Source organism: Ranitomeya imitator, chromosome 1 (assembly GCF_032444005.1).
Source record: "Ranitomeya imitator isolate aRanImi1 chromosome 1, aRanImi1.pri, whole genome shotgun sequence".
NCBI lineage: Eukaryota > Metazoa > Chordata > Amphibia > Anura > Dendrobatidae > Ranitomeya > Ranitomeya imitator.
Window position 1 is genome coordinate 400,816,950 of NC_091282.1, and position 25,034 is coordinate 400,841,983.

Below are 25,034 nucleotides of genomic sequence, written 5' to 3' on the forward strand. Positions count from 1 at the left end.
ACGAGGAGAAGGTGAATATCGCTTACTGCCCCTGTCATACTTACCTGCTCCTGGCGCAGTCGCTGCATATCTGTTCCCCGGCACCGCATTTTCTTCCTGTAGTGAGCGGTCACCGTTACTGCTCATTACAGTAATGAATATGCGACTCCACCCCTATGGGAGGTGGAGCCGCATATTCATTACTGTAATGAGCGGTACCATGTGATCGTCATCGCTCACTACAGGAACAAGCTGGGGAGCCAGGGACCTGCAGGGACCGCGCCAGGAGCAGGTGAGTATAATTAGACAGCCCCCGCTCCCCCGACCCCTGGGTATGACTCGAGTATAAGCCGAGAGGGGGACTTTCAGCCCAAAAAAGTGGGCTGAAAATCTCGACTTATACTCGAGTATATACGGTATATACTCACCCTCCGGCATCCATCGAAGCTGTCCCGATGCGCACGATGCTGCTGCCAGCTTCCGTTCCCAGTAATGTATTGCGAAATTACCCAGATGACTTAGCGGTCTCGCAAGACCGCTAAGTCATCTGGGTAATTTCGCAATGCATCACTGGGAACGGAAGCTGGCGGCAGCATCGCGCGCATCGGTGGGCGTCAGAAGGTGACAATAGCACAATTTTTTATTTTTTTTATTATTTTTAATATTATATCTTTTTACTATTGATGCTGCATAGGCCGCATCAATAGTAAAAAGTTGGTCCGGAATGGGGCGACACACTGGCACTGACTGGAGGGGAATAGGGAGGGGGCACTTATTTGAGGAGAGTAGGGAGGGGCCAATTCGCAGCCGGACTAAGCCTGTTGCCGATTGGTCGCACCCGGAAGTTAGTTACAGACAAACAGACAGAAGTACCCCTTAGACAATTATATAGAGAGATTTTGTATGATATAGCTATCTAGTTTAAGGGCACAAAATTTTGAATTTCAAAAGGTTTGACAAATTTTTTAGATTTCCATAAATAAACATGACAACATATCAACCTAAATTTACCAATATAATGAAGTACAATATGTAACAAAAATTAATCTCAGAATCACTAGAATATTTTGAAGTGTTTCAGAGTTATAACTTCATAAAGTGACACTGGTCAGAATTGAAAAAATTGGTCTGGTCAGGAACGTGAAAACAGTTTCGGTGTTAAGCGGTTAAACAATAAAATGTACTGTTTTATTAGAATTGTGACTATTTGGGTATATTCAATAGAACTTTACAATTAATTTCTATGGACATTATCGTTTGAACAGAATCTTCAATTCATTGAGCGAGTTCTTCACATATAATTTGTTGGGCCTGGTAACGATTTGCACCAGAGTCCGTGATCTTCAAGTGACAGATCTGGTCAACATTGTCCATATTAAAGAAGGTTATTTTAAAGACATTAATGTTGGCCTCTGCTCTTTACATTAGCAGAACATGGTATGGCTTGCATATATAGGCGCAGGGCTATACTGCCAAGGTGGCTGCCTTGGGGCCGGAGGTGGAGGAAGGCCCTGGCAGGGCGGCTAATAATGAGGGCAATCTGGCCTGCTTCTCTGGCCCCCCAGGGCGGGCCCATGGCCAGTTTGCCCTCATGTGCGGTGGGAGAAAATGGCAGTGGAGCGGAGCTGCAGGGATCCATCCTGTGCTTCCTTCTGACGCTTCCTGTGTGACACAGACGCATGGCTGGATGACATCAACATTCAGTGCAAGGTGAGTGGTCCTATGTTTATTTTTTTTAAACAATACATTGGGTGGCTGGAGATGGCAATGATTGAGGTGGTGGAGAGGGCAATGATGGGGGTGGTGGGGAAGAACAATGATTGGGGTCGTGGAGAGTGCAATGATTGAGGTGCGGGAGAAGGCAATGATGGAGGTGGCGGAGAGGGAAATAATGGCGATGATGGTGGAGAGCAATGATTGGAGTGGTGGAGAGGGCAATTATGGAGATGATGGGGAGAGCAATGATTGTGATGATGGGGAGGGCAATGACTGAGGTGGGGGAGAGGGCAATGATGGAGGTGGTGGAGAGGACAATGACAGGTGGGAAGAGCAATGATTGGGGTGATGGAGAGGGCAATGATGGGGTAGGTGGGGAGAACAATGATTGAGGTGGTGGATAGGGCAAGAATGGAGGTGGCAGAGAGGGCAATAATGTAGGTGGCGGAGAGGGCAATGATGGAAGGCGATGGAGAGGGCAATGACGGAGGTGGTGGGGGAGAAGTCAATGATTGGGGTGATGGGAGAGAAGACATTAGTGGGTAGAAGGCAATGATGGGGTGGTGGGGAGATGGCAATGATTGGGGTGGTGGAGAGGGCAATGATTGAGGTGGTGGAGAGGGCAATGTTGGGGTGGTGGAGAGGGCAATGATGGAGGTGGTGGTAGAGAGCAATGTTGGGGTGGTGGAGAAGGCAATGATGGAGATGGTGTAGAGGGCAATGATGGACTTGATGGACAGGGCAATGATGGAGGTGGTGGGGAGAGAGCAATGATGGAAGTGGTGGAGAGGGCAATGATGAGATGTGAGGGGGAGGAGGACAATGAGGGATATGGGGGATTGGGATGGGAGCAAGAAGGATTTATAATGGACTTATGAACAGGGGAGGAGAGGTGGACTTTAGAAATGGATGTAAAATGAATTGGGTGGTGGAGGATGGTTCTAAACTCCTGATAGCATCACAATAAATTGTGAGATGGGGAGGATGCTATCAGGGACTTAAAATTTAGTGGGGATTGAGAGAGGAGGCGATAATGTGAATAGGACCCATTATAATGAATTGAAAGGTGGGAAAAGATGCTGTCAGGGACATGTAATGAATTGGGAGATGGCGGAGGATGCTCAGTACCTGATTGCGTCTTCTCCCACCCCCAAATTCATTATGATGCTATCAAGGACTTATAATAAATGGGTGGACACAGGACAGGGACTTAGGCTATGTGTACACGTTCAGAATTTGCAGGAGAAAATTGTTCTGCGCGTCTTAATGTGTTGGCAGGAAGAGCACTGCGTAAAACACATTTTTTTTGCACCGCTTTTGCCATGCTTCTGTTAAGTATTTCCCCCTCACTTATTAGCATGAGTGAAATACGCTGCAAGAATTGACATTATGCAGATTTAGTCTGCTGCAAATCTGCAAGGAAAGTATAAGCAACGTGTGCATGAGACTTCAGGGATCTCATTCACTTTTCCTGTACTGTAAAACCTTGCATATTTTCCATGTGCACATAGCCTTACAGTTAATTGGGGCGAGTCACAGACTGAATCATTTATATTATTCAGATGCAGAGATTATAGTTAATGGGAGGCACAGTGCTACTTATCACTTTATATTTTTAATGGTGGGGTACATATCTGTATTCAGTGGGGAGGCACAAGTATGTATACAATATATGTGACTTAGTTATTTTCAGGACTGCGACGATAGTGACAAGATGAGTTGTGGCTGGGAGAGGTCAACATGAAGGTCTGACCAGATGGAGAAGAAACAGCAGAAAATGGCGCTTATTAGACGAGATGTTAGCGGTACGTGCCTGGATGTAAATATTATTCTGTATCTGTTCTGTATGACTTGTAGTCTGTGTTATCTGTCAAATCCCTTATTCTACATTCTACATACTCACATTTGTGTGAAATGTCCATGTGCTTCTAGTCGGCACATCGACTTGTAGAGTTTCATAGGTCCATTCACATATCTGTAAAAATCATGGATTTGAGAATGAGATCCGTGAAGGTCAGAGAATGTCATGTTCTGATTCAAATTTGAGGATCAGAACAGGACATGCTCAATGCGTCTGTAAAAGTGGGCAGCACACCGACACTGCAAACAGATACAGGAATGTTGCCTTATTGTGTATAGCACAGTTCCTTAGTATATAGTGTACTCACTTATTATGTATAGCACAGTCCCTTAGTATATAGTGTACTCACTTATTATGTATAGCACAGTCCCTTAGTATATAGTGTACTCACTTATGTATAGCACAGTCATTAGTTAAATAGTTTACTCTTATATTATGTATAACACTGTCCCTTATTATGTACCATCCTCTCTAGTTAGTTATGATGCCCTCCCTTATTATATAGCTTCTTCTGCTGTTTTGTACACCACTGCTCTTACATAGTGTATTCTTGTTATTTTTGTTATTCATAGCATCCTCTCTTATTACATGGTCCTCTCTCTTGTTAAAATATAAAATGACTGCTGATAGAAGAGCCGGTGACCAGAAGACCAGTACATCTAACAAGAAAGGACGGTATGTAATAAAGACAGGTCTCTTGATAATCTGATAGGTAAGGGAGCTGTATATATCAAGAAAGGGCACTGTGTAATAATGGATGGAAATATACATAATAAAGAAGACTATGTAAGATATATCTATTATCTATTATATATATCTGTACCTTTGTCGCCATAGAAGGAAGGGGGGGGGGGCCCAGACACATTTCTTGCACAGGGGCTGTCAGTGTCCACCACTGTATAGGTGTATGTACTTTCATAGACCACACTTAACCAGTAACATGCTGACTTTATATATATATTTCAAAGCTATGTTTGAACAATAAGGAGTGAATAAAAGCAGAAAAACAATGCATTGAAATGAGTGTTATCGCCTGGGGATATGTATGGAGAAATGCATAGCTTCTTACATTGTAGTATCACTTTGTGCTGTCCCTCTAGTGGCTCATGGCAGAACTGTCATCTTTGCACGAGAGAGCTCCAACTGTTCCCAATGAAAATAGTGGAGTACTTTTTGTCTTTATATTAAAGTTAAACCCCAAAATATAACTCAGAGTAGAGTAACAATTTACCAACGACAAGCATGAAACAAGGCAATAGTGAAAAAATACCTTTCATTAACCCCTTTACCCCCAAGGGTGGTTTGCACGTTAATGACCGGGCCAATTTTTACAATTATGACCGCTGTCACTTTATGAGGTCATAACTCTGGAACGCTTCAACGGATCCTGGTGATTCTGAGACTGTTTTCTCGTGACATAATGTACTTTATGGTAGTGGTAAAATTTCTTTGATTTGACTTGCGTTTATTTGTTAAAAAAATGGAAATTTGGGAAAAATTTAGAACATTTTGCAATCTTCAAACTTTTAATTTTTATGCCCTTAAATCAGAGAGTCATAGCGCAGAAAATACTTAGTAAATAACATTTCTCTCATGTCTACTTTACATCAGCACAAATTTGAAAACATATATTTTTTTGTTAAGACGTTATAAGGGTTAAAAGTTGACCAAGCAATTTCTCATTTTTACAACAAAATTTGCAAAACAATTTTTTTAGGGACCGCCTCACATTTGAAGTCACTTTGAGGAGCCTATATGACAGAAAATACCCAAAAATGACTCCATTCTAAAAACTGCACCCCTCAAGGTGCTCAAAACCACATTCAAGAAGTTTATTAACCCTTCAGGTGCTTCACAGAAATTTTTGAAATATGGAAGAAAAAAATAAACATTTACTTTTCTTTCACAAAAACTTTCTTTTAGACCTGTTTTTTTTTTACATTCGGAAGGGTAAAATGGACAATAAATTTTGTTGTGCAATTTCTCCTGAGCATACCGATACCCCATAGGTGGGGAAATCTACTGTCTGGGTGCGCGGCAGGTCTCAGAAGGGAAGGAGCGCCATTTCACTTTTTAAGTGTAAAATTTGCTGGTATAATTAGCGGACGCCATGTCGTGTTTGGAGAGTCCCTGATGTGCCTACACAGTGGAAACCCCCCACAAATGACACCATTTTGGAACTAGACCCCTTAAAGAACTTATCTAGATGCGTATTGAGCACCTTGAACCTACAGGTGCTTCACAGGAGTTTATAATGTAGAGCCATGAAAATAAAAAAAATAACATTTTTCCCAGATAAATCTTTTTTTTATCTCTAAATTTTGCATTTTCATAAGGGTAACAAGAGAAATTGCACCATACAATTTGTTGTGCAATTTCTCCTGAGGGCGGAGATACCCAGTATGTTGAGGAAAACAACTGTTTGGCTGCATGGCAGGGCTTGGAAGGGAAGGAGCGCCATTTGACTTTTTGAATGTAAAATATGCTGGAATAATTAACGTTTGTCATGTCGTGTTTGGAGAGCCCCTGATGTGCCTAAATAGTGGAAAACCCCCACAAGTGACACCATTTTGGAAACTAGACCCCTCGGGGAACTTATCTAAATGTGTATTGAGCACCTTGAACCCATAGGTGTTTCACAGAAGTTTATAATGTAGAGCCGTGGAAATCAAAAATCTAATTTTTCCCAAATAAACCTTTTTTAGCTACAAATTTTGTATTTTCACAACAGCAAAAGGAGAAAATGGACCCCAAAGTTTGTTGTGCAATTTCTCCTGAGTTCTCCGATACCCCTTATGGGGTCAAACACTACTTTTGAGGCACAGTGCAAAACTTAGAAGGGAAGTAGAGCCATATTACAGTGCAGATTTTGCTGCACTTGTTTGAGGGTGCCATGTTACATTGGCAGAGCCCCTGAGGTGCCAGAACAGCAGAACCCCCCAATAAGTGACCCAATTTTGCCAGTTAACCTCTCAATGAATTCATCTAGGGGTGCAGTTATTATGCAGGGTGGGCCATTTATATGGATACACCTAAATAAAATGGGAATGGTTGGTGATATCAACTTCCTGTTTGTGGCACATTAGTATGTGGGAGGGGGAAACTTTTCAAGATGGGTGGTGACCATGATGGCCATTTTGAAGTCGGCCATTTTGGATTCAACTTTATTTTTTCCAATGGGAAGAGGGTCATGTGACACATCAAACTTATTGAGAATTTCACAAGAAAAACAATGGTGTGCTTGGTTTTAACGTAACTTTATTCTTTCATGAGTTATTTAAAAGTTTCTCTTTGTTTACAGCCATTGACATGTCACAGAGGTTAACACGTGAGGAGCAGATAGAAATTGTGTTGATGTCTGGTGAACGCAGTACCCGGGTCATTGCAGCAGATTTCAATGCAAAACACCCTACATAAGAAAACTGTCAACATTCCCATGTTATTTAGGTGTATCCATATAAATGGCCCACCCAAAAAAGTTAGCTTCATCACTGAACATAATGTTCTGTTTAAACTGAGGATCCTGTTGAAATTTTTGTTTTGCCTATTCTGCAAATTCAGCCAATCTGGAACATCCCTTCGGCGGATATTAGATACTCACATATGGCACCCTTACAAAATCCAGCTGTTTCAGCATCTCAGAATGGGCAAAAGAAACATTTACATTTTTACCAAGATTATGTGTTAGCCCCAAGTTTTACATTTTCACACTGGGAAATGGGTAAAAATGGCACCAGAATTTGTCCCACAATTTCTGCTGAATGTAGAAATACCCCATATATGGCTGTACAGTACTACTTTGCCATGCAGTGTGACTCGTGAGGGACGGAGCGCTATTTGCCTCTTGGAGCTCAGATTTTCCTAGACTAGTTTGCGGATTCCCTAAGTGCTAGAAAAGCAGAATCCCCCATCAAGTGACCCCATTTTGGAAAGTATAACCCTTTGGGAATTTATCTACAGATGTAGTGACGATTTTGACTCCATGGGTGTTTTCCAGAAACAGGCAGCAGTGGATGTTGCTGAGTGAAAATTTCAAACTGCCATTCCAGTCACCAGCTTGTTATGCCCAGCCCGTGCTTCTGGAGACATGAACCTGTAAGTTAGGTGGGCTCTCATCACTACGGAAATGCCAAACATGTGGGCGCTAAATGTTGCTTAGGTACACTGCGGCTCAGAAGGGAGGGGGCATTTGGATTTGGGAGCAGAGAATTTGCTGAAGTTCTTTTGGTGGGTGATGAGCCATTTAGCTTTTCTAGACCCTTTGTGCTACCAGTAACATGGAAGCCCCCTATATTTCTGTTAACAGATGACAGATCTGAGTGGGCACTTTTTTTTTTGTGGATTGAGTTAAAGATTTTATTGGGAACATTTTACATAACGTTTGGGATCACATTTATCTGATCACATTGCTCTACGCTGAGCACTTTGGGGTTTCTGTTATGAACAGGTAATTCAGAACCACTATGGACCTTGAAGTTCAGAGCACACAAAGTGACCTGACAATTACCAAAAACATAGGACGAGCTCTGAGACGTGGGAACTCTGCTGACCGCAATCCCTAATCCTATCCAACCACACTAGAGGTAGCCGTGGAGCGCTCCTGACCAGTCCTATGCGCCTCGAGCACAGCCTGAGAAACTAGCTAGCCCTAAGGAAGAAAAATAAGCCTAGCTTGCCTCAGAAAAATACCCCAAAGGAAAAGGCAGCCCCCCACATATAATGACTGTGAGTTGAGATGAAAATACAAACGCAGAGATGAAATAGATTTAGCAAAGTGAGGCCCAACTTACTGAACAGACCGAAGATAGGAAAGATTGCTTTGCGGTCAACACAAAACCCTACAAACAACCACGCAGAGGGGGCAAAAAGACCCTCCGCACCGACTAACGGTACGGAGGTGCTCCCTCTGCGTCCCAGAGCTTCCAGCAAGCAAGAAAAACCAATATAGCAAGCTGGACAGAAAAAATAGCAAACAAAAATAACACAAGCAAAACTTAGCTTATGCAGGATAGACAGGCCACAGGAACGATCCAGGAGAAAGCAAGACCAACACTAGAACATTGACTGGAGGCCAGGATCAAAGCACTAGGTGGAGTTAAATAGAGCAGCACCTAACGACTTAACCTCATCACCTGAGGAAGGAAACTCAGAAGCCGCAGTACCACTCTCATCCACCAAAGGAAGCTCATAGACAGAACCAGCCGAAGTACCACTCACGACCACAGGAGGGAGCCCGGCCACAGAACTCACAACAGGTTTCCATCTAAGGGCGGGGTCACTCTACCGTAGAATACGGACGAGTGCTATGCGAGAAAACATCACATAGCACTAGGATCAGTATTAATCTATGGATCAGCTCACATCATGGTATTTTTTCTCAGGTGTATTCGTATATCGTCTGAGACTCGCCAATGCAAGCCTATGGGTGCGAGAAAAACTCGGACACCACACGGACCATTCATCTAGCTTGCGACAAATACGCACACATTTTCCTCATTTCAGCCCATTTAGCCATTAAATTCAATGGGGAAAATCAGTGAGAAATGTAAAGCCATACGCATGTCTTACGTCGGTCATACTGATGTCATACGGATGCATAGGTGCTTGAAATTTGCATCATTTTATTGCAAACGCATTACACATGAATGACCATACGGAGAATACTCGTGCGTCTCTCGGCAGGGAGACTCGGACCGATTTATCATACAATAAGTGTGACCCCAGCCTAAATCTCTGAGTGAGGTGACAGATGTTTAGTGGTGCCCTTTTCAGAAGTGCACAAAACTGTGGCCGATGGCATTTTTATGCAATCTTAAAAAGACGGACGCCGCTGGATCACATGTCCTATGGCATCAGCAGTGCCCCCATCTGCCTCATTATAGGGAATTTTCAACCGGGGGTTCTGTCTGAATCACATATTTCAGAGATTTGCACGGTAACCCCAGTGTACGTGCTCAGCATACAGCAAAGGATAATGTGCGCCGAGCCTTACTGCAATCTTTGGGAGGCAGAATGAAAAAATCAACAGTAATGAATTGGTTTTATTTATTCTTTACACCATTCCTCATGCGGTACAAGTGATTAGGTAACTTTATTCTTCGGGTTGGTGCCATTACAGCGATAACACATGTGATGGATCGCACAAGGGAAAGGTGTGTCGACTTCACTCACCTCTGGGGAGGGGAGAGAAGGACCCAGCAGGGATCGGCTCTCTGGTGCCACCACTGGCCCCAGGTCAGTCAGGGAACTACGCCGAGGGCAAATAGTTGCCGGAAAGGCTACCCTTATAGGTACGAGTTAGTGAGGCACTCCCAGTGAGGGGGGGGATATACATCACCAATCCAGGCTGGGGATATATATAAACTTCCCGGCCGTCACTGTGAGGGCTCCTCACTAACACAGTACGGCATGCTGCCACCAGTTCCTTGTTCGATATAAGCCCCGGCTGACAGCAGGCTTATATAGGGTCAGAAACCAACCCAGGTAGCGTAGAATAACCAACTGAGTGTGCGGACGTGGAGATTTGTGAATCGAGATAAAAGATCAGCCCAAGATTAATTTTATATTTAATCGCTGAAAGGCGCACTAGAAATATACAGGTATATATTTACAAGAACAGATATGCAAGTATACAGTCAATGGTGAAATACAAGGATAGGGTTTAGATAGGTTGCAATTACTGTGTTATGTAGCATGTGACCACAGAGAGGCGCAGATACATCACAGGTCCAAATCTTTGTTACGTGATTCCCTGGCCAGGTCAGGTAATGGGCTGCCTATTATCCCTTAGGCTGCCCCCTCTCACACACTGCACCCACCCCTGGGCTTGTGCAGCCTCTCCTCCTATATCTGAGAGTATAGTTTTCTGTTCATAACCGTGGATGCTCATAGCTTTCTGCCCGAGGGTCTAACAAAGATGGCGGTGGCGCAATTGGGTTCTGCTGGATTTTATCTGTGCAGGGAGACCAAATACGGCTACTATATTTAATTCCTGGTAGTTATGCTTTATAACTCAATAACACAGAGTTCTAGAGGAGGCTGTATGGGATGGGTTTGTGGGGAAAGGAATGCAGATTCCAATTACCGGTATGTGCTTGGCTAGGCTCAGAGATATTGCATTCTTTTATTATAGCTTATTTTATAGTTTCAATATCTCAGAGCCTTGTGCTGGTTTAGCCTGGGATCTGTGATACCACATGTCAGCCTGAGTCAAACAAAGGAGCCAGTTCTGCACAAGAGTTCACACTCCTGTGATAATTGCTGGGGACACAGGGTCTATGACTTTTGCCCCCCCCCCCGGAGAGAGCTTCAAAGGCCTGTTTGCTAGAGCTAATTAAAAAATACACAATGCGATCGCATCACGTTGTCCTGATGGAAGCGCACAGGGAGCCCCTCCCTTTGCGATGCCCCTCTATGTCGCTGTTACTAATGACAGCGGCATCAGAGGGGTTAAATGCCCACGATCGGTGCTAGCCCTGATTGTGGGCATTGCTGCGGGTGTCAGCAACTAGTACTGCTGTTTGCGGGAACGCAATTCACACAGAGCAGTACTAGTACTGCGCATGTTGGGAAGGGGTTAAAGATTGATGTAAGAAGTTGTGTGTATACAGTGGAGAAAATAAGTATTTAATACACTCCCTATTTTGCAAGTGTTGCCACCTACAAAAAATGGAGAGGTCTGTAAATTTTTATCATAGGTACACTTCAACTGTGAGAGACAGAATCTTAAAAAAAATCCAGAAAATAACATTGTATGATTTTTACATAATTAATTTGCATTTTATTGAAAGAAATATGTATTAGATACAATAGAAAAATAGACCTTAATATTTGGTACAGAAACCTTTGTTTGGAATTACAGAGGTCAGACATTTCCTGTAGTTTTTGACCTAGCTTGCATCCTCCAAACCGATCTTCTCCAGATCTTTCAGGCTTCGGGGCTATCGTTGAACAACATTGAGTTTCAGTTTCTAATGGGATCAGGTCTGGAGACTGACTAGGCCACTCCGTGACCTCATTATGCTTCTGACGGAGCTACTCCTTAGTTGCCCTGGCTGTGTGTTTTGGGTAATTCCCATGCTGGAAGACCCAGCCACGAACCATCTTCAATGCTCTTACAGAGGGGAGAAGGTTGTTAACCAAAATCTCACGATACATGACCCCATCCATGCTCCCTTCAATACCATGCAGTCGTTCTGTCCCCTTTTCAGAAAAGCACCCCAAATTATGATGTTTCTTCCACCATGCTTCATGGTTAGGACTGTGTTCTTGGGGTTGTACTCATTCTTCTTCATCCAAACACAGCGAGCGGAGTTGATACCAAAAAGTTCAATTTTGGTCTTATCTGACTGCATGACCTTCTCCTATGCCTCCCCTGGATCATCCAGATGGTCACTGGCTAACTTCAAAAAGGCCTGGGCATGTGCTGGCTTGGGCAGGGGTACCTTGTGTGCCTGCAGGATTTTAATCCATGACGGCGTAGTATATTACTAACGGTAATGTTTGAGACTGTGGTCCCAGCTCTCTTCAGGTCAATGGCAAGGTCCTCCCGTGTAGTTCTGGGCTGATTCCTGACCATTCACAAAATCATCCTTACCCCACAATGCGAGATCTTGCATGAAGTCCCAGATTGAGGAACATTGACAGTCACCTTATGTTTCTTCCATTTTCTAATAATTGTGCGAACAGTTGTCGCCTTCTCACCAAGCTGTTTGTCTATTGTATTATAGCTCATTCCAGCATTGTGCAGCTCTACCATTTTGTCCCTTGTGTCCTTAGACATCTGTTTTGTCTGGGCCATAGTGAAGAGGTTGGAGTGTGATTGATTGAGTGTGTGGACAGGTGTCTTTTATACAGGTAACGAATTCAGACAGGTGCAGTTAAAGGGACTCTGTCACCTGAATTTGGAGGGAACAATTTTCAGCCATAGAGGCGGGGTTTTCGGGTGTTTGATTCACCCTTTCCTTACCCGCTGGCTGCAATATTGGATTGAAGTTCATTCTCTGTCCTCCATAGTACACGCCTGCGCAAGGCAAGATTGCCTTGTGCAGGCATGTACTACGGAGGACAGAGAATGAACTTCAATCCAATATTGCAGCCAGCATGCAGCCAGCGGGTAAGGAAAGGGTGAATCGAACACCCGAAAACCCCGCCTCCATGGCTGAAGATTGTTCCCTCCAAATTCAGGTGACAGAGTCCCTTTAATACAGGTAATGAGTGTAGAGTAGGAAGGCTTCTTAAAGAAAATTTAATAGGTATGTGGGAGCCAGAATCCTTGCTGGTTGGTTGGTGATCATATACTTATTTCATGCAAAAAATGCAATTTAATTACTTAAAAATCATAAAATGGGATTTTCTGTGTTTTTTTAATTATTATTATTTTTAGATTCTGTCTCTCACAGTTGAAGTGTACCAACAATAAAGATTACAGACTTCTCCATTCTTGTAGGTTGGAAAACTTGCAAAAACAGCAGTGTATCAAATACTTATTTTTCCCACTGTATGTATTTAACACAATAGACGTAATTATGACGTATTCTTGGCTGAACCAACAGGGAAACCCCCATCCACAAAGCTATTTTATTATGTTCATGACAAGTAAAAAAACAATTCATAATTAAAAGCATATAATAAGAATATAATAATGGAGTGCCTGGAAAAAATTAAGTAATTCAGCACAGATAGAAGTGAAGTAATGCTATATTAACCAAATATGGTGGCTCACCCAACAAACACACCTGACATGCACAGATGCAGTATTTCATATTAGTTATGTCTCTTTCCACTAAGCCAAATCCATTTCCATCTAAGCCAAGCTACCTTTTTGGACAAGGCTCAGTTTCTAAAATAAGTTTCTTAAGTACCTACACCCCAATCGTCACACCCATCTTGATGAGGGGATGTGCTGCAGTCAGGACCTCCGGATTCATTAAGGCTACGTTCACATTAGCGTTGCGCGCCGGTGCGTCGGCGACGCAACGCACGACGCACCAAAAACGCTGCGTTTTGCGACGCGTGCGTCGTTTTTTGACGAAAATCGGACGCACGAAAAATGCAACTTGTTGCATTTTCTTGCGTCCGACGCTAGCGTCGAAAACGACGCACATGTCGGAAAACGCTACCAAAAAAACGCACGCGTCCCCCATGTTAAACATAGGGGCGCGTCGCCGCTGCGTCGCCGATGCAACAGCGACGCACATTAGCGAAACGCTAATGTGAACGTAGCCTAACAGGTGCACACTGCTTTAGGAATTAGGAGGGATGGACAAGTAGCTTCCGCCACCGTGTGCGTCTCACCACCAATCCTAATCCAGTCATTACCGGAGTAAGATTTCTGGCGTAGCAAATGCTGGCTGCTCGTCATGAATTTGATGAGAGGTGGCCGACACACCCCACGTCCCGCCCTAGCTACACCTACTTTGTTAGAGCTGGACACAAATGGCATGAGAATTCCGAAAGTCACAAAATTTAAGTGTAACCTACAGTTGCACAAAAATGTTGCAACTTTTCACAGCTTTTTACGCCAGTATTCTGGCTTTGATTATAATAATATGGTTCATGGTCAGTTTCTTGGTGCAGATTGCACCAGAATTCTGGTTCATTTACCTTGATAAATATGTTTTTTTATGAGATCATAGAGAACTCACTTGTGACCTGGTGACACATAGCTGGTAATTCTAAGTAATTGTTCATATAGCCTGCAGAATGAGTAATTTAACAATTACTGTTACATTTTATTACGTAGCATCGTGTTGCTGTACTATCTTTTTCAGACAGTGAGAGGATACTCTAATTACTGTATTAACTTAGGGAAAGATATTCTTATATTCCCATAATGAGATCTACATTGTGTACAGAATTATTAGGCAAGTTGTATTTTGATCACATGATACTTTTTATACATGTCCTACTCCAAGCTGTTCAGACTTGAGAGACAACTACCAATTAAGTAAATCAGGTGATGTGCATCTCTGTAATGAGGAGGGGTGTTGTCTAATGACATCAAAACCCTATATAAGGTGTGCTTAATTATTAGGCAACTTCCTTTCCTTTGGCAAAATGGGTCAGAAGAGAGATTTGACGGGCTCTGAAAAGTCCAAAATTGTGAGATGTCTTGCAGAGGGATGGAGCAGTCTTGAAATTGCCAAACTTTTGAAGTGTGATCACCGAACAATTAAGTGTTTCATGGCAAATAGCCAACAGTGTTGCAAGAAGCGTGTTGGGCAAAAAAGGTGCAAAATAACTGCCCATCAATTGAGGAAAATCAAGCGTGAAGCTGCCAAGATGCCAGTTTTGCGATATTTTAGAGCTGCAACGTTACTGGAGTAACAAAAAGCACAAGGTGTGCGATACTCAGGGACATGGCCAAGGTAAGGAAGGCTGAAAAACGACCACCTTTGAACAAGAAACATAAGATAAAACGTCAAGACTGGGCCAAGAAATATCTTAAGACTGACTTTTCAAAGGTTTTATGGACTGATGAAATGAGAGTGACTCTTGATGGGCCAGATGGATGGGCCAGAGGCTGGATCAGTAAAGGGCAGAGAGCTCCACTCCGACACAGACGCCAGCAAGGTGGAGGTGGGGTACTGGTATGGGCTGGTATCATCAAAGATGAACTTGTGGGACCTTTTCGTGTTGAGGATGGAGTGAAGTTCAACTCCCAGACCTACTGCCAGTTTCTGGAAGACAATTTCTTCAAGCAGTGGTACAGGAAGAAGTCAGTATCGTTCAAGAAAAACATGATTTTCATGCAGGACAATGCTCCATCACATGCCTCCAACTACTCCAGAGCATGACTGGCCAGTAAAGGTCTCAAAGAAGAAAAAATAATGACATGGCCCCCTTGTTCATCTGATCTGAATCCCATAGAGAACTTGTAGTTCCTCATAAAATGTGAGATCTACCGGGAGGGAAACCAGCACACCTCTCGGAACAGTGTCTGGGAGGCTGTGGTGGCTGCTGCACACAATGTTGATCGTACACAGATCAAGCAACTGACAGAATCTATGGATGGAAGACTGCTGAGTGTCATCATAAAGAAAGGTGGCTGTATTGTTCACTAATTTTTTGGGGTTTTGTTTTGGCATGTCAGAAAAGTTTATTTCAAAATTTTGTGCAGTTATATTGGTTTACCTGGTGAAAATAAACAAGTGAGATAATCTATCTTAATAATCTTTATTTTTTTATATAGCGCTAACATATTCCGCAGCGCTTTACAGGTTGCACACATTATCAGATGGGAATATATTTAGTGTTTATTAAGTTGCCTAATAATTCTGCACAGTAAGGCTGCCGTCACACTATCAGTATTTGGTCAGTATTTTACATCAGTATTTGTAAGCCAAAACCAGGAGTGGAACAATTAGTGGAAAAGTATAATAGAAACATATGCACCACTTCTGCATTTATCACCCACTCCTGGTTTTGGCTTGCAAATACTGATGTAAAATACTGACCAAATACTGCTAGTGTGACGGCAGCCTCATAGTTATCTGCACAAACAGATATTCTCCTAAGATAGCCAAATCTAAAAAAAAAACACTCCAACTTCCAAAAATATTAAGCTTTGATATTTATGAGTCTTTTGAGTTGATTGAGAACATAGTTGTTGATCAATAATAAAAATAATCCTCTAAAATACAACTTGCCTAATAATTCTGCACAGTAATAGTTACCTGCACAAACAGATATCCTCCTTAGATAGCCAAATCTAAAAAAAACACTCCAACTTCCAAAAATATTAAGCTTTGATATTTATGAGTCTTTTGAGTTGATTGAGAACATAGTTGTTGATCAATAATAAAAAATAATCCTCTAAAATACAACTTGCCTAATAATTCTGCACACAGTGTAATTCTTTGGGGACAAATTATTTCACATTCACAAAGACCCATAATACAGTCATTTAAAGGGAACCTGTCACCATTTTTGTGTCATACCAGCTAAAAATATAATTTTACTAAGCATCTGCTATGCATTCCCTAAATACTTATGTAACTCCCTGACTCCCCGTGTATATCCCTGAAAACCCTTTTTGATTTCTCCGACTCTGTATTCTAATTGGGTCCGTCCGGTTCAATGGGCATGGCTTCGGGCCACTCCACCCCTCCATCGGCTGCTGCTCGCCGTCCTGGACATGAATGACACCTCATCGCCGTGTGACATTTTGCTTCTGTGCAGACATATAGTGTCTCATGCTTGCGCAGTATGCTTTGCATGGCTCATGTACTGGAACAACTTGAACCATTATTATAATCAAAGCCAGAATACTGCTCCTGCAAACATATTTCCGGTACATGGAAGTATAATAATATGATTCAAGTAGTTCCAGTACATGAGCCGGAAATATGCTTGCCTGTGCATGCGCACTTCTGCTTTTTGGCTTTGCCTGCAGTTGGGCAAAGCATACTGTGCAAGCATGAGACACCTTTGTCTGCAAAGGTGCAAAATTTCTCACGGTGAAGAGGATGATGAAGGAGGTGTCATCCACATCCAGGACAGCGAGCGGCAGCTGGCAAAGAGGTAGAGTGGCCCAAAGCCACACACATTGGGCTGTACAGAACCAATCAGAATACAGAGCAGGAGAAATGAAATACTGGTAGGTTTTTCAGGGCTATACAGGGGAAGTCAGGGGGTTACAAAAGTATTTAGGGAATGCACGGCAGATGCATATTAAGATTATATTTTTAGCTGGTATGACACAAAAATGGTGACAGGTTCACATTAAAGCACTACTCCAGTGTGGGGGGTTTTCAGCGCTGGAGTGGAACTTTAAATGTAAGCCATCTGCCCCCCCATTCTTATAGTCACCTTCCGGCAGCTTCACCTTTTACCAACACCACTCTGGTACCATGGCACCATCTTGTGAGCGGAGCTTCTGACTGGCCAGAGGTCAGAAGCTACAGTATGTCACAAGCCTTCAATGCAAGTCTATGAGAGCCAGAATGAGGCTCTCATAGACTTGTACTGAAAAGTAACCTATGCTTCGCATAGGAGTGACGCAGGAAAAGGATGAAGGGGGCAGCAAGTGGGTATGAGACAGGTGGCAGGGGAATTACATTTAAAGCACCACTCCACTGGTGCAATTAAAAAAAAATGCTTTAATAAACTTTCAAGTTTACATCGAGAAACTTCAAGCCTGTGGCTGCATAGAAAGTGAGGATCCCTACAATTGGTGCTATGAATGTGGCAGAAACTGTATGTCCTGGGTTAAGGCAGCTCTAGCAGTGCAAGTACAGTCTGAAGCTATGGAGGAATTAATCAAGCAGCTGGTTCAGGCTAACATGCAGCAGCAGCAAGCCCAGTATTAGACAAATAAACCGTTGATGCAGCAGGTCCAGCTGCAGCAACAAATACGCTAGCAGCAACAACAGCAGCAGATGACGTTCCGGGCAGAGGCCATCCGTGTCAGGAAAACCTCACCGCCTCCAGGCCAAAGCAACAAGACCCAGGGAAGGAAAGCAGTAAGAGGGGAATGGGGTAAGGTCACCTTTCTAGGGTTCCCAATGGGGGGATGGCTCCCAAAAGAAGGGGACTAAATCCGAACTGATGGATATTTTTCTAGCAAAATATCCGTCTTATTCAATATAGTGAAAAAATGACAGTAAAAAAGATTTCACGAAAATCATCAGAAGATCAGCCAAAAAATCTGCAACATCACCAGCATAAAAGAAACAGCAAGCTACAATTTTGCAATTACAGCAGCCATCTTCAACAAGACAACCTGTCTCAAAAGGATCAATTTGCAATAGTCCTCGTTAACAGAAGAAATTGGTACATGTGAAGACGGAGTAATTCTGTGATTTAAACAGGCCCTGAAGGCACCACAAGTACAACCAAGAAATGCGTTGTGTATACGTTCCTCAGATTAGCCAAATTGGCTGTAGGGTGTTTCCTTATGTGTGAAGGTACATTTCAGACAGCATTTACATTCCATTTTCTGGACACAGATAAGCTTAGCCGGTGTTTGTTGCTCATGTGCTATTGCTGAAATGTAAAAGTTCTTGTCGCTGAAGCATACTGGAAGTGGTGCAAAGGGAAAAGAAAGTCTCTCTAGTATATGCTCGATCATATACCCTAAATTACACTTCAGCAGTTTCTCGAAACATCACCACATACACACTATAGATGTAAGGGGTTACAAAGGACAGCTTATACCCTGTACCTGATTCTAAGTTCCTGAATGTCTGATATATATATATATATATATATATATATATATATATATATATATATATATATATATATATATATATATATATATATATATATATATATACAGTGGGGCAAAAAAGTATTTAGTCAGTCAGCAATAGTGCAAGTTCCACCACTTAAAAAGTTGAGAGGCGTCTGTAATTTACATCATAGGTAGACCTCAACTATGGGAGACAAACTGAGAAAAAAAGATCCAGAAAATCACATTGTCTGTTTTTTTAACATTTTATTTGCATATTATGGTGGAAAATAAGTATTTGGTCAGAAACAAAATTTCATCTCAATACTTTGTAATATATCCTTTGTTGGCAATGACAGAGGTCAAACGTTTTCTGTAAGTCTTCACAAGGTTGCCACACACTGTTGTTGGTATGTTGGCCCATTCCTCCATGCAGATCTCCTCTAGAGCAGTGATGTTTTTGTCTTTTCGCTTGGCAACACGGACTTTCAACTCCCTCCAAAGGTTTTCTATAAGGTTGAGATCTGGAGACTGGCTAGGCCACTCCAGGACCTTGAAATGCTTCTTACGAAGCCACTCCTTCGTTGCCCTGGTGGTGTGCTTTGGATCATTGTCATGTTGAAAGACCCAGCCACGTTTCATCTTCAATGCCCTTGCTGATGGAAGGAGGTTTGCACTCAAAATCTCACGATACATGGCCCCATTCATTCTTTCATGTACCCGGATCAGTCGTCCTGGCCCCTTTGCAGAGAAACAGCCCCAAAGCATGATGTTTCCACCACCATGCTTTACAGTAGGTATGGTGTTTGATGGATGCAACTCAGTATTCTTTTTCCTCCAAACACGACAAGTTGTGTTTCTACCAAACAGTTCCAGTTTGGTTTCATCAGACCATTGGACATTCTCCCAAAACTCCTCTGGATCATCCAAATGCTCTCTAGCAAACTTCAGATGGGCCCGGATATGTACTGGCTTAAGCAGTGGGACACGTCTGGCACTGCAGGATCTGAGTCCATGGTGGCGTAGTGTGTTACTTATGGTAGGCCTTGTTACATTGGTCCCAGCTCTCTGCAGTTCATTCACTAGGTCCCCCCGCGTGGTTCTGGGATTTTTGCTCACCGTTCTTGTGATCATTCTGACCCCACGGGGTGAGATTTTGCGTGGAGCCCCAGATCGAGGGAGATTATCAGTGGTCTTGTATGTCTTCCATTTTCTAATTATTGCTCCCACTGTTGATTTCTTCACTCCAAGCTGGTTGGCTATTGCAGATTCAGTCTTCCCAGCCTGGTGCAGGGCTACAATTTTGTTTCTGGTGTCCTTTGACAGCTCTTTGGTCTTCACCATAGTGGAGTTTGGAGTCAGACTGTTTGAGGGTGTGCACAGGTGTCTTTTTATACTGATAACAAGTTTAAACAGGTGCCATTACTACAGGTAATGAGTGGAGGAAAGAGGAGACTCTTAAAGAAGAAGTTACAGGTCTGTGAGAGCCAGAAATCTTGATTGTTTGTTTCTGACCAAATACTTATTTTCCACCATAATATGCAAATAAAATGTTAAAAAAACAGACAATGTGATTTTCTGGATTTTTTTTTCTCAGTTTGTCTCCCATAGTTGAGGTCTACCTAAGATGTAAATTACAGACGCCTCTCATCTTTTTTAGTGGTGGAACTTGCACTATTGCTGACTGACTAAATACTTTTTTGCCCCACTGTATATATATAGTTATGTTGTATAATGTCTTGTATCATAATGCTTCTATGTTGTATAACATATATATGTTTCGGTACTGTATAGATATTGAAAGTTTAGTATTTGGATCAGCCCACTAGAGGGGGCATTGTAGGATAGTAATCAGAATAAGATAGGAATTAGTTAAGTTAGGAGGGGCCAACTGTATAAATTAGAGAGGGCTTCCTGAATTGGGCCACTAGGGCCTGGGAGTCCGGACAGGGCAGCTGTGCCACACAACGTTTAAGTAAAGAAGCCCAGCTAGTCCAGGGACTAGGAGCAACGAGCATTTGGGAGACTAAGGAATACAGGGCAGCTTCAACATGGTTTCAGTAAGCTAAGTGGGAAAACTCCTATGTGTCCGGAGCGAAACGGATAGGGAACTCCTGAAGGTAGTTAGGCTGGTCAGACAGAATGCTGCGATACCAGAGACGTCGGTACGACCCTGCGATATTCCTGGGGGTGTACAGTATGGCACAGGGAAAGGAAAGGTTATGATGTGTGAAGAATCGTGTGTTGTACCTGTGATTACTTTGAACAAGCTGAGATGAGAACTGAGTAAAGTTATTCTTTTAAAATTAGATTTGGACTCTGTCTTTGCATGATATCTGGGAAAAGAAACCCCCCAACAGACTGAAGAGGGCTCGAATGTGCAAGTAAGTGAGCAATCCAATACAAAACAGAAGGGAGAATGCATTTACTGTATGTGACGGAGGGCCAGGGTGTGCAAGTACTACCTCCCTCAGCCATGACTACCTCCCTGGCCTCCGTTTCATAGGGTCAAATCCTATTTCTATGTGCTATACATTCCCAGAACTTTATCATAGTGCACCCTGGAGTTCTACTTATTCATAGCAACCAACACTCAGTACAGCATGACTTGCTGCCAAAGATGCAGACTTGCTTAGTGACTTGCACATGGCTGCTTCCACAAAGTACTACTGAAAAGTCAATCTATATGATAATGAACTAAAGTTGTGGTCCTGAATTACTTCATCTCAGAAACCAAATGCTGCTTAACAGGAAAAAGCATGTGGCAAAAAATGAAAATAATGCTGTAAAGTTTATTTTTAGTCCACTGCATGGTGATAAATAGATTATAGGTTACAAGAAGGTAGTGGAACATAGTAATGCAGAGAGTGTGACTCTGCACAGTTTGCGCGTCACTGTGAAGATAGTAGCTATCTAATAACATATTAGGTCCCTTTTCTGCTCTTCTAAAATACCCCTTAATTCTTCAATGCATCAATGAATACAACTAAATTATACAATTTGATTGCATTTATCTTCCATAAATCAGTACATGTAAATGTATGAAACTTTAATATCTTATTAGAGGAATGTGACATTTTGGTCACCATAAGCAAGTTCCACTTTCTCAGTTTGCAGGATCTTCATAAATATTGAATGAACACACACACACACACACACATACAGGTCCTTCTCAAAAAATTAGCATATAGTGTTAAATTTCATTATTTACCATAATGTAATGATTACAATTAAACTTTCATATATTATAGATTCATTATCCACCAACTGAAATTTGTCAGGTCTTTTATTGTTTTAATACTGATGATTTTGGCATACAACTCCTGATAACCCAAAAAACCTGTCTCAATAAATTAGCATATCAAGAAAAGGTTCTCTAAACGACCTATTATCCTAATCTTCTGAATCAACTAATTAACTCTAAACACATGCAAAAGATACCTGAGGCTTTTATAAACTCCCTGCCTGGTTCATTACTCAAAACCCCCATCATGGGTAAGACTAGCGACCTGACAGATGTCAAGAAGGCCATCATTGACACCCTCAAGCAAGAGGGTAAGACCCAGAACGGAAATTTCTCAACAAATAGGCTGTACCCAGAGTGCTGTATCAAGGCACCTCAATGGTAAGTCTGTTGGAAGGAAACAATGTGGCAGAAAACGCTGTACAACGAGAAGAGGAGACCGGACCCTGAGGAAGATTGTGGAGAAGGACCGATTCCAGACCTTGAGGAACCTGAGGAAGCAGTGGACTGAGTCTGGTGTGGAAACATCCAGAGCCACCGTGCACAGGCGTGTGCAGGAAATGGGCTACAGGTGCCGCATTCCCCAGGTAAAGCCACTTTTGAACCATAAACAGCGGCAGAGGCGCCTGACCTGGGCTACAGAGAAGCAGCACTGGACTGTTGCTAAGTGGTCCCAAGTACTTTTTTCTGATGAAAGCAAATTTTGCATGTCATTCGGAAATCAAGGTGCCAGAGTCTGGAGGAAGACTGGGGAGAAGGAAATGCCAAAATGCCTGAAGTCCAGTGTCAAGTACCCACAGTCAGTGATGGTGTGGGGTGCCATGTCAGCTGCTGGTGTTGGTCCACTGTGTTTCATCAAGGGCAGGGTCAATGCAGCTAGCTATCAGGAGATTTTGGAGCACTTCATGCTTCCATCGGCTGAAATGCTTTATGGAGATGAAGATTTAATTTTTCAGCACGACCTGGCACCTGCTCACAGTGCCAAAACCACTGGTAAATGGTTTACTGACCATGGTATTACTGTGCTCAATTGGCCTGCCAACTCTCCTGACCTGAACCCCATAGAGAATCTGTGGGATATTGTGAAGAGAAAGTTGAGAGACGCAAGACCCAACACTCTGGATGAGCTTAAGGCCGCTATTGAAGCATCCTGGGCCTCCATAACATCTCAGCAGTGTCACAGGCTGATTGCCTCCATGCCACGCCGCATTGAAGCAGTCATTTCTGCCAAAGGATTCCCGACCAAGTATTGAGTGCATAACTGAACATTATTATTTGTTGGTTTTTTTGTTTGTTATTAAAAAACACTTTTATTTGATTGGATGGGTGAAATATGCTAATTTATTGAGACAGGTTTTTTGGGTTATCAGGAGTTGTATGCCAAAATCATCAGTATTAAAACAATAAAAGACCTGACAAATTTCAGTTGGTGGATAATGAATCTATAATATATGAAAGTTTAATTGTAATCATTACATTATGGTAAATAATGAAATTTAACACTATATGCTAATTTTTTGAGAAGGACCTGTATATATATATATATATATATATATATATATATATATATATATATATATATATATATATATATATACAGCTCTGGAAAATATTAAGAGACCACTGCAAAATGTTCAGTTTGTCTGAGTTTTCTCTTTATAGGTATATTTTTGAGTAAAATGTAAATTGTTCATTTATTCTATAAATTTCTGACAAGATGCCTCCGAAGTTCCAAGCAATACATTTTGTATTTTATTTTCTGACAAAGAAAAATGGTCAAAATTAAAAAAAAAAACAACAGTGCTTTCAGGCCTCAAATAATGCAAAGAAAACAAGTTCATAATCATTTAGAAACAACAATACTAATGTTTTAACTCAGGAAAAGTTCAGATATCAATATTTTGTGGAATAACCATGATTGTTAATCACAGCTTTCACGCGTCTTGGCATGCTTTCCACCAGTCTTTCACACTGCTTCTGGTACAAAAATGTTTGTTTGATGGCTTGTGACTATCCATCATCCTCCTGATTACATTCCAGAGGTTTTCATTGGGGTTCAGGTCTGTTAATTTTTGCCAGAGCTGTATATAATAGGCAGAAAAAGGAAATATCCAACAGTGGGCGAAGTTTATCACGCTAAATAAGGAATTTCAGAGAATGGGCATGACTTCACTGGAAGGGGCATGGCCTAATGAACATCTCAACGCACCAACAATGCTTTAAATTGTGATGTCAATTTTTGGAATAAATTAAGTCTACTAGTTGGCTTAAACTTATGGTGCACTTAGTCCGCTTTCGGCACATTAGCAATTGCCAACCATTACTGACCTGTTTACACAAGCTATTGAATATTGATGGGAAGAGAAGAATCGTTGATGTGATTTGCCATTGTTCTCTAATAATGATAGATTACAGTAGGTGATCATGATCCTATGTATGCACTCTACATTGTATTGCATTTTATTTGGCTTTATGCTCAATATTAACTTTTCAGCTGAAATAAGCTTTTCAAAAATAACTTGTACATCAATGCTAAAAGTGAATTTCATGCAGAAAAATACAGCAGATTTGACATAGTAGTGAACTGACGGGATATATGCTTAAAAACTTCAATCTCAGACTTAGTTCACACAAATCCTGGTATTTACAAAAATCATCCAATTATCATCTAGAAAAATTGATTACTTTTCATTTGTATTGTCATCTGTATGGAATTCGTTTTTACACTGCAGCAAATAATAACATTTACAAGACAAAATACAGTTTCCTATATTAAGAATTACAATATAGCCATAAAAATCAGATGCTCTACCGATGACCCATAGTTTTTTGACTTGAATAGTGGATACTTGAGGTCCTGCAATGCCTGCAGATGAGAAAAACTATACTACATTTCTAATTGGAGGTGCAGTTGTGCTCAAAAGTTTACATACCCGGCAGAATTTTTGCTTTCTTGGCCTTTTTTCAGAGAATATGAATGATAACACCAAAACTTTTTCTCCACTAAGGCCGGGATCACACATACGCGAGATACTCGCAGGTGAAAACCCAGCTCTGGC